This window comes from Acipenser ruthenus, chromosome 16 (genome assembly GCF_902713425.1).
Source record: "Acipenser ruthenus chromosome 16, fAciRut3.2 maternal haplotype, whole genome shotgun sequence".
NCBI classification, from domain to species: domain Eukaryota; kingdom Metazoa; phylum Chordata; class Actinopteri; order Acipenseriformes; family Acipenseridae; genus Acipenser; species Acipenser ruthenus.
In genome coordinates, this window is record NC_081204.1 from 8,422,438 (window position 1) to 8,438,102 (window position 15,665).

General features: G+C 35.2%; 1 protein-coding gene across 4 annotated transcripts in view; it reads left to right on the forward strand.

Annotated features, from left to right (window-relative positions):
* Positions 1-15,665, forward strand: part of LOC117413677 (contactin-4-like) — a 153,034-nt gene that overhangs the window by 9,758 nt on the left and 127,611 nt on the right. For 2 of the 4 annotated variants that reach the window (XM_058988688.1, XM_058988691.1), the window contains exon 1: positions 5,788-6,002. The exons of 1 other annotated variant lie outside the window; for it this stretch is intronic. The gene's annotated coding sequence lies outside the window, so the exon portion shown is untranslated. Of the gene's footprint in view, positions 1-5,787; positions 6,003-6,058; positions 6,440-15,665 lie in introns of those variants that run through there. One more of the 4 variants, XM_058988689.1, reaches the window with a different exon arrangement.

The following is a 15,665-nucleotide window of genomic DNA, read 5'->3' on the forward strand; positions in this document are numbered from 1 at the left end:
TATCATTCTGTTAATAAAGCTTTGCAGCCCAACAGTCTTGATTGACAGGAATCTATGGTGGATGGAAGCTCACTATTTATGAATGTTCTTTTCACACAGTGTGCTTGGCAGTGGTGGGTGTGCTGTGCTATATGTTTTAGACTAGCTATATTACCACTTTAATGAAAACTAGCATTTTGAAAGCCATTTGTCTACTTTTGTCTAGCTTTAACAATTACATGTAGGTTTCAGTAGTAATTCTGTGTTTTTAAAATAATACTGTATTTGCTATAAACCAAAGAAAGCTAATTGCACACTAGCAGCATATGTCAATTGCACACTTGAAACAGAAATTGGCTTGACCAGAGCCAGGCTTTCCAAAACATAAAAAAGTCAATGTGATGGTTGCCAACTTGCATTCTCACATGATCAATGAGTCAAAAGCTCAATGCATACCATTCGAGATAGACATACAGCCTTATCCACGTACATTGTTGTGTAACCATGCAAACCACTGACCATGCACAGGGCAATGTCGTAATGATAAGTAATGAGTTTATTATAAAAATAGACAGTGGTTTGTATCACTTTAATGAGTATTTTATAAATACAGTATATATTTACTTACATGCACATAAACATACATTTATTATTGAAGTGTTACATACTGTATATCATAGCTACAGAATAAAGCGTTGCTGGTGCCGTTTGTCATTGGGACATTAATGGAGTGTAACCTTTTTCTTGCCTTCCCAAAATTAGGTAACGTTGGTCACAAGAGTCAAACTGTAAACTAAGCAAGTTCCAAAATGACTTGTTTCAGAAGTCATTGCCTCTGGTGAAACAATCCCCATAAAACAAGGTGACTTCGTACAGTCAGGAAATAATAGAAATTTAACAGCCTTTCTTTATTGTATCTCTTGATCTTCAGCAGTGTTTATAAGGTACTTATAAGACACATACAAAGTCTCCATCCACTATTTAATTAAAAGTGTTAATAATCAGAACCAAATGATTTAACTATTAGGTGGGCTTTAGAATCTTAATCATAAGCATCTTCCCTAAATCTAAGTCATGTCAGTACACTGTAACAGAGAGAAAAAAAAAAATCCTTAACTTTTCCTGCAGAAATTATGCATTTCAAAGAATAGCACTGTATGCCACCCTCATTATGAAATTTCTTTCTTTTGCTTCCTCCTCTGATATATGTACCACTACATCTTGGCAGCCAAACATACTAAATCATTTGAAGATTGCATTTATTTAACACACACCTCGTTATAAGACAACATGCCTGGCTGTCCAGCTCCGAGGCATAATGAGGGTAGAGTGTAAGCCGCACAAAAGGAATCTGAAATGCAAATTTCTTCTCGCTGAGCTGTGTGCCAATCACTTGTGCCACCTGACAGCCAGCCGTTTCGACGGATCTGATTTGTGCCTTGAAAATTATAGGACAAACAAGAAGGCCTGTTGAAGCTTCCCGTATTGTGCTGACAATCCTCGCTTTATTGAACGAGCACACAGAATTGTGTCGGGATGCATAAGTGATGGGTATTATAAGGTCATTATCTGAAAGCTCAAAAGAAGGACAACTTTCAATATACAGCTCAGCAAATCCCTTTCTCTTTGAAGGGGATTTTAAAAGGCTGCTTTATGATGCAGAGGTTCTTCTCATACATAAAATAACTCAAAAAGGCTAACCAGTCAAATACGGCAACAGTGACATGAACTACAGCATATGAGCACAGCTCATGTTAAGCATATTACACTAACCTTTAATGAATTAGAATTATTATTAGGTATTATTGACACTGGAGTGTTGATGTATTGCCTGTTAACACCATCCATGTCCTACTAGATAGCAATAATGTAGTTACAAGTGCCATGCATTCTGTAATTCTATAATACATGCATTCTAAATATATTTTCTATATAAATAAATACAATGGAATCAGAGTGTGTATGCATTCATTTTCTTCCTGTGATATATTAGAAGTGTAAACATATATTCTAAATGTATTATTTCCAACTCCCTAACTACCTTAAAAGTGTTGCTAAAAAGCAGGTGCATTTGATTTGATTTATTAGTGGAATTAGCCAACCATCTTTAGCATTTGTCTTTAAATGAGTGTCTGCTGGAAGTGAACAGAAAACCGTAAATGCCAGTCTTGTTATGAACCATCTTGTTCAACTAAAATCTGCTGTAAACATGTGAAAGCAACTCTGATCATAGAGTGCCATTCCAGTCCAGATGTTAATAGGCTCAATAAAAACATGGCTAGAACAAAAAGCAGGATAGTAAATGCAGATGTTTCCTACCCCTGGTCTAAAAGCAGTGGTCGTCATGTGTATCTCTTTTAATCAAATCCTCCTAACTTGGTTCTTAATGATTGACTTGAGCAGCCCAGAGCCTGATTCACCACAAATGGTTGTCTTTCGTGTTATTTAAAATGTGTTGATTGAGTACTAATCAGACAGCGTGACTATGGGTATACCTGTACAGTATGTGTGTTCCAGACTTCGGTATAGGCTAACAAGTTCAGCGATTTGATCATCTTGCCCACCATTTTTGCCAGGATCACATATTCAGTAGTTATCTGGGTTATGCAACCATTAATACTGTGTTTAACCCAGCCCCCCAGCCCCTATTAAATTGGCCAATAAGAACATAAAAAGAACACTGTGTGCAGTTGTCATGAGAAACAACTACAAAAGAATGCTTGTAACAGGAAAAAAAAAAATGCATAGGCCATAGCGGATAGGTAATAAACTAAAGCATGAAATAGATTTTTCCCTTGGTCTTTTGTGTATGTTTAATTTATTCAAGTGTAAAAAAGATTTGCAGGGGAGTGGTTCAGTGTATACCTTAAATATCGTTTTCAGCTAACATAATGTCTGCTGTAACTTCATAATTGCTTCTCTGCTGTGGATCGTAAGGAACTATGTAATGCATTTTAACTGGCTGCACACTGATACAAGAAATCAACCAAGCATAGAATAGGTTAGCTAATCTCCTCCAAGTAATTACTTTTGCAGGGTCAGGCAGTATATTAAAAAAAACTGAATTGAGATATATAGAATTTAGCTTAATCAAAAGGAAAGCCAAATAAATAGCACCGTCCGTACGCAGCATTGGTCACAATTCTGTTTTCTAAGGGCTACAAGAATGAGTACAGGCGCATTGTTACATTTTACAGTAGTAAAGGTAATTGCCTCTGGAATTCTTTTTTTTTAACAGACATGTATGCTTTATAAAGGCATGATAAACACAGAGAAACTGGAAGGGGATGGATAAATATTATGTGACAATCACACTAGCCTTAGTCTTGAACGAGATACTGTTACCCATTACTTACAAACCTAAATGAGGGCACTTTGCTCACATTTCTGTCTCTTACAGTTTTGACTGTTGTCTCACAAAGGATACAATCTGGAGTCATTAGAATGCCAGTGAGTAAATAAGTGATACCATATTTGCCACAATTGCAGAAACTCCAAAGACTAATGTAGCAACTTTGCTTGCAATCCATTAAACCAGGATAGGCTGATGTTTAAAGTGACAATTGCATTTGCTTCAACTGTCACTTGTGTGACATACCAGAACTTAGCTGAACTGGGGTTTTCGGTACTGCATGTAAATACTGTAGGCAGCATCTCCTTTTTTCTCCTTGTTAAAACATTTGCTTTCCTGAGCTAAAACAGAGCTTACATAATACCATTCAACCTGCTGCTGCAGATGGTAGCAGGTGAACAGTTAACCATTTACCCCGGGATCATATTTGACTGTTTTCCAAAGATTAAAGTTGGACAGCTGGTCAAGACAAAGGGAACAATTAGCTGTACCACAATATCCTGGTTCAATACAATACAATACAATATAATAGGGATTTGTAAATAACCTTCCATTAAACACTTCAAAGTGATGTACACATAATATTTAAATAAATACATAAATAAATAAAATACCCTGCCCAGTTTAATTGTGGGCAGTAATTGTTTGTAAAAATAAAGTGATATCTTGTAACAATTGTAAGTCGCCCTGGATAAGGGCGTCTGCCAAGAAATAAATAAATAAATAAATAAATAAATAAATAAATAATAATAATAATAATAATAATAATAATAATAATAATAATAATAATAATAATAATAATAATAATAATAGGTTCAGGGTATCTGTTCTCGTGAAAAAGTAGCATGGACTGCCTATAGCCAGACTGCCTAGATTGTAATAGCAACAAACCAAGTTGTATTACTCACTATTGTACATCACAGCTGTCACTGCAGTCAACTAGCCGGATATATTTCTTCAAGTAAGGGTTGACTTTGACTGTCTATACATAACATTAATCAAGCACAGAATGTTAATTAGTGTATGTCTGAGAACAGCTTTTTTTCAAAAAAGGGATGAATATTAAACCCTGAAACAAATGCGTAACCAAAAAAAAAAGTTATTTCTATAGCATAGGAACTCGACACCTTTTTAAATAATGTTGCCTGTCAGTATTAATTAGTAATGTGTTATAATACAGTATGTTCAAGCTGACAAAATGTCAGTGTATCATGGTTTTAAATACTGGAATAATTCATTTTGCACAACATGAATAAAAAGCACAAAAAGTATGTATGTAAATACTGCTTTCATTAGGGTTAGATTTCTTTAAAGTATGTATGTAAATACTGCTTTAATTAGGGTTAGCTTTCTTTTGAAGTTGCCAGGTCTTTAAAATATTAAACATTCCATAAAAATAGTGTTCAGAGGATGTGTGTATTTTTTTTAGTTATATGGGTTTCTTTTACATCTGAGAAAACATATAAATAATCCCTATCAATTGAGTCAAACTACATTCAAAATGCTATCCTTCTCAATTAATGTACAATAATATACACATACATGGTAGTATACAGTTTAAACATTTGTCCTGAGTCACAACTTTGATGTATTAAAATGTATATATTGTTCAAGTACTGTAAATCTTTTTTTTTTTTTAAAAGCAGTACACTTCAGTCGATGACCCCCCTTTTTTTAACACTTAGTTCAACTTACTTTACAAAAAAGTTGGGGTTAGTGGAGGTGTCTGTATGTTCAATCGAGATGAAACGTCTTTATCCAAATGCCTTATCCAACTGTGACAAAAACTAAAAATGGTTAAAACATTTTTTTACCACCATTTATATAGTGTGTCAGAATCTTGTTATTATTGTTGTTGTTATTATTTGTTATCAAACACCTACCAAAAGAGCACAAACTTTAAATTCAGGGAATGTAAGTCTACACAACATAATTATCTCCTAAATGTTGCAGGTATTTCTACAGGGCCAACCTGACTAAAGCTTTAATAGCTTATAGCAGGTACCTCACAGCTTAAGCTTTGATACCAGCTGGATAAGAAATAACTTGTATTGCCATGTATTCATTCTCACATGAAAAAATGCATCAACCAAAAGGCAATATATATGGATATGGTTTATGAACATAAGAAATAAAAGCCTATTCAATATGTCCTGCGTCTATCGTGGCTAAAAGCGCACAATGTAATTAGAATGAATAATATATTAATCTGAGAAAATTGCACAGGCTTTGAGACTTATCAAATCTTATCAGCATTTCCTTTTTGGATTCCTTTAGAATAAGTAGCCAGTGGACAATATATCTATCTATCTATATTTTTTTTAAAAAAAATCAGAACTTGTTCTAAAGTGTCCACTTATGCTAAAAAACGCCCTTCCGTCTGTGCCTGTGATTCATGTACTAATTGTGAGGGTGCTTTTGGGAATACAGCAGAGAGTCGCTGTACTTCCTGATTAATGTCAGTGAGGAGACACTGCGGTGCACAGTGGATAGCAGTTAAGCATCCAGTCCCAGCAGAGAAAATAGTGCCATTATCTCCCAGCTGTACAGACAACCCATAACGGCATGTTCTGCCTGGTTGATCAGTGCAGTGAACGCAGTGACTCGCTGAGAGACTGATCGCGTTCTTGTTTTGCTGTGACTGAAGTGGAGGAAAAACTGATGCATTTCTGTAAGTACAACGCATTCTCTCCTTCTTAGCAGCGGAAGCATGTGAACCCAGCTTTGCAAAGTGCACGTAATTTTATCAATAACTGCATCTTGGAACAATCAGACTCGCAAGCGATGTTGTGTGAGTTATCTGCCAGTTTGAATACGTGGTCGTTTACAGTCTTTCTCCTACAAACAGACATAATTGATTAATTATTGCTGCATACAAATGGAAGTGATGTCTAAAGACAGTGCGAGCCTCTTCAATTTTAAAGCGTGCGCTGTACTGTGTATGAAGATATTAAATTTGCCGGTACTGTCTATATTTATATGATACTGTACAGGTAGGGACCTGGGGTGCTTATTATTAAGAATTCCCTTATAATTTAAAAACTTCATAATACTTTAGAGACAAACAACATGGTGTTTTATTTGTTTTAACTTACAGTCCAGTAACAGGTAAGACACCTTTTGTTGATTATTATTATTATTATTATTATTATTATTATTATTATTATTATTATTATTATTATTATTTATAACATATTTCTGTCTGGGGTGTATGCTTGCAATAGCACATTGCTGTACTGTAGTGATTCGCGATTCATTCTCTTATGTTGTATTGCTAAGTAAATGGAATCAAGTTCAGTTGCACTTGGCAAAGAACATCTTAGAAGAAGCGTGAGACATGACAGTTGGAGCGTTAATTATTATCGGTACCTGGCTCTACTGCACAAAATAGAAATTATCATGTTTTATGTGTGTGTGTGTGTGTGTGTGTGTGTGTGTGTGTGTGTGTGTGTGTGTTTAAAAGACATTTGTAAACTAAGTATCTAAGCTTTTAAACTTTTCTGTTGCATGGATTTACTTGTCAAAACAGCATGTGACAGCCCTTGGCATTCTCTTTCTATTGTAATAATAAACTGGATATTCACGTCTGTATGTGCATTGTACCCTATTCCTATTATTTTAGTTTACAGAGAATGTATGAATAATAACAAATGAACCACTGTCGTTGGTGCTGCTTTACAACGTACTTCATGAGCCCAGTGTTCCCGTGCTCAGCAGTTATACGTTGTAGTTCGATGGACTATACGAGAAAGAATTGTGCATGCTTGTTGAACTACAGCTGTGTATATGTTATTTTACCCCCCCCCCAATCCCCCCACCCCCCCCCCCCACATCGGTTAATCCTTAGAGATTGCGCATATTAGCATTTGATAAAAGTGACAATGACACCTATTTAATCAGTATCGCCCTGCGCCTGCTGATTGTCGGCTTGCTACTGAACGTCAACAGACTGTATGCAGATATTTTTTAAACAATTATCATTTTATCATATTGTTTTCGTTGTTGTTGTTGTCATCTGCGCTTTGTCAATGCACCTTACAATGTCGTGCTTCACAATGTAACGCTGGGTTGTTTAAATAGCAGTGTTGCCGGTTGTTATTGACACCTGTCACGCCTAGTCATCAATGGCAGGGCTCATCGTTCTCCAATAGAACACAATACAGGATGGAATGCTTAGAATGCCAGCATCTGTCTCCTAGTTTCAGACCCTCACACTGACTGGCAGTGCTGTCTGATCCAAAGGGTCACAACACCAGCTGTGCATTCAAAACAATTGTAGTCTCTTGTTATGAACAGTTTTAACCCTCACCTTTCTGTTTTGGAGTTGCCCAATTTGTACCTTGCAACTCATTTGACAGTAGGTCCCTTATGCACCCCAGCACCCTTAAAGGAAATGCCATACACAAAAATGTAAGAAAGCCATTAATAAACAAACATGTCGTTATTCAGATTTGCTTTCGCTCTATAAATTTTCATTTCAAAACAAAGATGTCTCTTGTGAAATTGTAATAAATTAGATGAGGTCTCAGATATCCTATGAATATTAAACACCTCCTTTTCCCATAATATAGTAATGTGTATGAGTCCCATAATGGGTATTAAGAAATAAAGCATTAGTAGCACTATGAAATACATGTTACATCATACCATGTATTCTATATGTGCTGGACACATGGTTAGTTAAATATGCTTTGAACCACCCCATGCACCAGTGACAGTAATTACCCATATCTTCATGGAAAGTGGCATGTAGATTATCACCAAATGAGTCCTGTAGAAACCCACCTGTTTTTTTTTTTTTTTTTTTTGGTTTGTTTGTTTTGTTATAATGTTATAACCCCAGCAGAATTGTCTACAGAGTCTGTACCCAGCTATGGGTTATACATGAATCATATTGTTTGTTTTTTCTTTATAAATCCTGTGCTAATGAAGAACCACTGTAATGTTAATTTTTTGATAGAAGAAATGCCATGTTGCCTCTCTGTAATTGATCCTGTGTGCCTGTAGTCTCACAATTAACATTAATGTCATACTGCGGACCATATTAAGCTGCTGGGTGAAATGATTAAATCCATTGCATAATAATTCTGTATTTTAATTAAAATCTGCTTTGTAAATAGAAACAGCATGTCAGGTATTTTCCCAGGTGTTGGCTCGATTGTCCATTTTCATGCAAATCATTTTTGCACTTGAATAGAATTTTAGATTATTATATATATATATATATATATATATATATATATATATATATATATATATATATATATATATATATATATGAATATATGAATGTTTTGCTTGCAAAATGTATGTATTCGTTGACTGATGTGGTGTAAATGTAACGTTAAAACACACCCATAGCTGCAACTATTGAAGGCATGGCATAACAGTTTTATTGCATGGTGAAATATAATTGTATTGGCATTTCAGGGAAATGGTTTACAAAGCACAGTAGCTATATGTTATGGATACATTGGTTTGTATCTATAATCATTATCCTTATGCTTCTAGAAAATATATACTCTTTCATAATATAGTAAAGCTCTGGCTAAAATATCTGAATCTTCTTTGATTTTTTTCTGATTCTGATGTAAAGAAACTTCTGTAAAAACCTCATTAGGGGACATTACAGTGGTTGTTGACTTCATGTGCTCTTAATCCACCTGCCGTGGTCTGCTTCCAGGCTGTAATGCCCCCTAATCAGGTTTATATTGTTTAATTAACATGTTATATAAAATGCCTTTCAGCATAAGTTAAAAAATAATGCAACCAAAATCTCAGAATGCTATTTCTTAATATATATTAACAAGTGTGCCCTTGCTAGTGCTAAATTTGTCAGTTTAACATGGAACAACACAATACATAGTGACTGAACTGTGTAACACCAATAGGTTTCCCCCCTCATTTATTCAACAGAAGGGTACTTTATTTTTACTTTTAACTTTATCTTGTTCTTTGCTTTAAATACATCTTCTTTAGTCATCTTATTCACCCCTAATATTGACAGGAGGAATTAACAATCGCAGGAGGGATCTGTTGACATCAAGTCAACGGTATTGGAACTGACAAAAGCACACAGTTGAATAAAAAAATGAAAAAGTACCCTTATCTTTGTCACCACGTTTATTTATGAAGCAGGAATACTGATACTTGCTAATGGATAGATGTAGAGAGTACAATGGTCAGACAAGTAAATAACTTTATAGCAGAGAGTTTCTACTGGGAAATCCCCAGGACTCAGAACAAACATCTGTCCAAAGCTTTGAATAAACCCATAAATAAGCGTTTTGAGGTAGATGCTTTGAGGTAGGTCAAATGAAAGGGCCCTAAAATGAGGGACAAATAAAGACAGATATTGTTTTATTTTCTCCAGCTGTGCTGTGATGGGTTTTAAAAGTAAAGAAGGCAATCTGATTTTTCAAAACATTATTTTGATGTTGAAACTGTGAGTTTCCATAAAGCCAAGAGCTTCAGCACCTACTAAGACATATGGTTCTCCACTGAAAACTTCTACAGTTTGTATGGAGAGCTCTTGGTGAGGCTTGACAGCACAGTAGCCTTGACATATGTTATGTTTTGCCTGAAGGATGTTTTCAGTAGACAATTGGTATTATTGTTGAACCTTGCTACAGTATATAAAAGCCTATTCTGAAAACTACACATGTCTGTAAGAATGTTTTATGCGGAGCTATTGGTTGTACAGTATTTGGTCATTCAATTTTCAAAACAGTTGTTCAAGTTCAGTGTTGTACCAGAGTATATGTTGTGTGTTTTGTATGCACTGTATGGCTATCTTTCTCTAGATCCAAGATTGTATAAATATGGCAACAGATGGTTGTGAAGAACATTACTAATGCTTTTCCAAGTCTTGATCCATTTCCAAAATGCATAACAATTACAAGATATTGGACAGATTTAGCAGGGGAAAGAAAATAGTCATGGCTTTCTTTTCTTGTGTCGCATCACAATATTTGTTTTGCCAACTAGTACTAGCTATTATTTAAAGCATGTAATAATGCTTCATTGCATTTGGATTTTTAAAAATGTGTCGTCTCCAAGTCCATCTTGTGAAGTAGTCAAATCTCTGTCTCGAAGCTGAATTTTTCCTACAATGTTGTGCAACAGGAACCATAAATATAAAGTCTTGACAGCAGAAAGATTGGTGTCACAGTAAGAAACTGATCTGTTATAATATGTGTTAGAATATCTTGGTGGGAAATAGAGAGATGTGGCGATTAACTGATTTCCATTATGCTTTTACAACACTGTTAATTATAAAGTTATTTGTTTTTAAAGTTATTTATCTTATCAATGTTCCAAAAGAAACTGAAATCTGTTACTGTTATAACATACAATGCCATTCTCATTTAAATGTTTGTCTTCTTTTTAGTGCAACCATGGCTTATGCTTGATTCTTCTAATGGGTAAAGTGTAGACTTGTAGATGTAGCTAATTGTCATGCTTCTCTCCTGCTTTTCTGTAGGTGATTCTTCCCTGCAGGAGGCGAAATAGCAAATAGAATAAATAAAGTGATTAGGTTTGGGATACAGGCTTGGGCATACCCTAGGCAATAAATCTCCTGTCCCATTGGACAGTACATTATTTTGAGAAAAGAAGTCCTGGATTCTGCTCTTAGGGTAACTGTAGCATTGCATTAACTTGTACACAGGTATAGCAAGAACTTTCTTTTGATTGGTCAATGAGGTATTTATTTATATTGAATGTGTTAAGCTGCTCCTTTCGATCAGCCTGTGGTCTCACATTTAACCCTGCCCAAGGTGACTCCGACCTTGCACAGTGTGAACACCTCCAGTAATCACAGGCATAAATACGTATGATTTCTAGGGACAAAGTGAAAGCTTGCATCTAAAGCTGACAACTCCCATCATTTTAAAATCTGTTTAGCAGCTTGGTGCTGTAACGAGAAGCACAGTCACTTGAGCATGAATAATGTGCTGTTGACTGAATCAAGAGGCATTTGCCCTGCCAGCATCACAGAAAAAATTGACTTTTATCTCAGGTTAAACATCATAGAAGGTGCTGTGCTGGTATTTGGTTAAATTAAGTTGGTCACTTCAGCATTTGGAAACAAACAAACAAAACAACTTCTGAAGGCCTCCATTGGTCTCTAAGCAGGCTTAAAGGGCTAATGTTAAAAATAAAAATCAGAAGGATGCTGCATTTCCTCAGAGACAATTAACACCGCCTGACATGGAAACATCTTGTTGTTTCCCATCGCCCAGTGCTTCCAAATGCCAGGTCTCAATGTTCTCTAATGGATTATTTTTCCACAGCTGTAGCGCGAGGAGGTCAATTAATGTAGCTGCTCTGCATTTGGACATGCTGATGTATCATTTTTGATATACCACACAAAGTCCACCCCTTCGTTTGTATATGAAAGATGGCATCACAGCTCAGAAAGCCTGTGGATTATGTCTTGCATTATATATGTGTCCGGTACTTCAGAATACCACAGGTGTAATGTTTTAGAATTATTTCTTTATTATTATTTTTTTTGTATCATACAGTACTTGCTACTTTTGCTGCTATAAATAGAAACGCATCCAGGTAAGCTAAGGCCTTCATCAGTGACTTGCAGCAGTTTTGTGGTGATTTTTCCATTAAACTTTAGAAATGGTTTTCCCATCCCTAAAATAATTGGGTGTTAATGTTAAAGACCAGTGGTATTTGAATCTGACACTGTTTATCCCCAAAGTGTTTGGTATAATACACAATATTATGTACAATATTGCACTGTATTTATAGCATACTATTATGTCTTGAAAAGCTATAATGAAGCAATACTTAAATGCTGCTTTACCTCTGCTGTGTTTCATGGTAGGTTTCAATATATTTTAAAAGCCTTTTTTTAAATAGCGTACCACTTACTCTCCGTTTAACTTGTCACAGGGATGAAGTTGTGGATGAATCCTGTGCAGAATGAAAACACCTAGTGTATTTGAAAACAATAAAGAATAACAATAAGAATAACAAGTCAGTGTACCCTCTTTAATGTATGAACGCTAATGGAAATGTTCTGTGATCTTTGTCATGTGAAAAGGATTGTACAGCAGCGATGTAATGCTAATATTTAAGTATACTTTCTTTTTTTTTTTTCTTTGTCCTGTGGTCGTGTTGATAGAATAAACATAGTAATACTTGTAGAAGTCTGAATGGTATCAGGCTTCTAATGACAACTCATTCAAGGTGAGCAGGTGACTGTCTAAAAACTAGCCCTAGACATTTTTATAAACCTACAGCTACAACAAAACATTTTGCATCACCTAGAATTTTAGGATTGAGAAATAATTAAAAAAATACATAATTTAGATATTTTATTTAATATAATGTAATCAAATCAATTACTAAATTATATTGGAAAAGTCTACTGGAAGCTGGAATAGTAGTATATTATTTCATGTTAGACTTCGAAATGTCAAATTTTTCAGTTTTTAGTGAGGTATATAGAAAACTACAAAGCAGTAAGTAAATAAGTATGTTAATGTAACATTATTCAGCAGGTTTCATTCGACTTTATGAAGCAAAATTAGTGATGCAAACCTGAATCCTGTGACATGATGTAATATCTAAAATCTCTACTAAGTCATTCTCTGAAGGGCACAGACTGTACCAACCAAATGTATTGCTATATTGTTTATTTAAAACAATGTATTAAAAAAAAAAAAAAAAAACTAATCAGCAATTATTTATTGTTAAATAAATCTGTATATCATTTAAAATGTTGCCTCTGGTGACTGGGTGTATGTCTCTCAGGATACTCATATTATTTATTTTGTAAATATATTTAAATAATATATTTTTTTTCTTTAAGTAATTTGCCACTCAGAGTTTGACTTCAACTAAATCGGTTATCCAGCGACAGGTTGCTATGCAGTGGATGCCAGGATATCTCTGTATTTCAGAAGTGGATGGTGTCTTGTATCGCAGGATAAGAATCTGAATGAAAGTCAATAGGAAAAAGATTCCACTTGTCATATTACCAATAACATACTTACCAACTTTCACATATTTAAGGTTACAATGTAAACTGTGGACCACGTTCACAAAGCTTTTACCGACCTACCAGTATGCTTTGGATTGTAAAACTGATGTTTGTTTCATTTCATCAGACAGAACCATCCTGCCTGTACAAAGCAATAGAAAACCAATTGTAATATTAATTCTGGGTGCCCAAGTTTAATAAACAGCAAACAAAAAGTAAATAAAATCAACGCAAAGCACAAAAGTGATTGCCACACTCCAGCGGTGGGAGTTTGAACAGGTTTTTCTTACTCTGGACGCATGCTGGCTACGTTAAACTCAATGTATTGCTGGTGACTTTTTTTTCCTGTTATACCTCTAGTTAACAAACAACGATTTAATTTTATAACATGACAAATAGTTTTAACGTAAATCTTTTGTTCATTTTTTCTCAGTTGTCACCTTCTCTGTTTCTATTTCTATTTTATTGTGTGTTCACAATACTTTGCCCCAGCGTCTGCACTTTGAAAAAAGAAAACTAAACTAAAACTCAAAAGCAAGCCTGCGAGGCGTCTTCAAAATTACTTCGGTTTACATGTCAGTGAGGCTACGACCCAAAGTTTTTGCCAACACTTGGCAGTGGCGCAGGCTTAGACTAAGCACAAAGCACGGTACCAAAATCACCTGACAGGACAAAGTCTGACTTTGCCCGTTTGTGCCCTTATAGTGTCCCATAATCAGATGCTCACAATCTTTGTGTAAAAGTTAGTGCCTTGTGGTATGATCAGTTTGGGGCTGCGTGTGTTTTTCTGTCAATAGGTTAATCCCCCATTATAAAACACATTGTGGTTCAGAATTCCGTATGACCAACTTCTTACTTATTTAGAAAACTAAGAAGCATCAGTTTCCTTTAACAAATCAGTTGGATAGTTTGATAAATAACATTTCTCAGTTGTTCTGACAAGGTCTTACAGTCTAAATTGTTTCAACTTCATGGTTTCATTAAGCCTAGATTGATGGCAGCTGCCGGAGATGTGCAAAACACTGTCTGTTGGCAGAAGTGATTGACAGACAGTTCAAAATCCCAGGTCACGTATTAGTCAGTGACTATAAAATAAGACGGGTTCCATTGTTAAATCTATTTTAGTATTACTGTCTTACCATTGCATGTTTTATAATATAGATTAAAAAAATGTATTTTGCAGAAAAAAATAAACAATTAATGCTTTTTTTAAGTAGCTGATATAGTACAGTATTTAATACTATTTCAGTTCCAGTCTATCAACACTTAAAACTCAGTTTTAGAATAAATGTAAACTTGTGGGTCACCAAACAAATCGTTTTTAAAGGTTAGTTTGTTATTTATGAAAATATATGACGTCTCTAGTACGCTTTGGGCACAATTTAAATTAGCCTCTACTATTGAGAAATGTTATTTGACATTTTTTCATACACTACTCCTATTGAGCATTTCTCATTTTTGGCAGAAAAGCCAAGGAAAACAATAGAAACATAAGCAAGATTGACATTAGTAAAAGAGTTTGAGATCTCTATCTACACAATGGAAGAAACATTTCCATTGCTAAATATTGAGTCAGGAGTCATTATCTGATCATCTTGTGTGCAACCACAATTGTATCAAGTAAAAGGATTGCCTGGTTATTACTTGTATTGTGCATACAGTGAGAGCAGTTGCATAAGAACATAAGAAAGTTTACAAACGAGAGGAGGCCATTCAGCCCATCTTGCTCGTTTGGTTGTTATTTTATTATTATTTTTATTATTTGTTTATTTAGCAGACGCCTTTATCCAAGGCGACTTACAGAGACTCGGGTGTGTGAACTATGCATCAGCTGCAGAGTCACTTACAATTACGTCTCACCCGAAAGGTTAAGTGACTTGCTCAGGGTCACACAATGAGTCAGTGGCTGAGCCGGTATTTGAACCGGGGACCTTCTGGTTACAAGCCCTTTTCTTGGGGAGTTGGTTCCAGACCCTCACAATTCTCTGTGTAAAAAAGTGCCTCCTATTTTCTGTTCTGAATGCCCCTTTATCTAATCTCCATTTGTGACCCCTGGTCCTTGTTTCTTTTTTCAGGTTGCGAAGGTATTAATTTCGTCTCTTTTATTCTGATGGGGTTGCAAACACTGTAAGGCATCACTGAAGTGTATTAGGTTAGATTAAAGTATTAGAGTGAAGATCCCAGCAAAAGCGTGAACAAGACTGTTAGCATTCCACCGAGACATTAACAAATGATCAGGTTTTAAATTTCAATTGATTCTAAACCTCTTTTAACCTTATATCGATGTTGAAGCTGTAATATAACCATACAGAAAGAGTAATTCACTAAGTG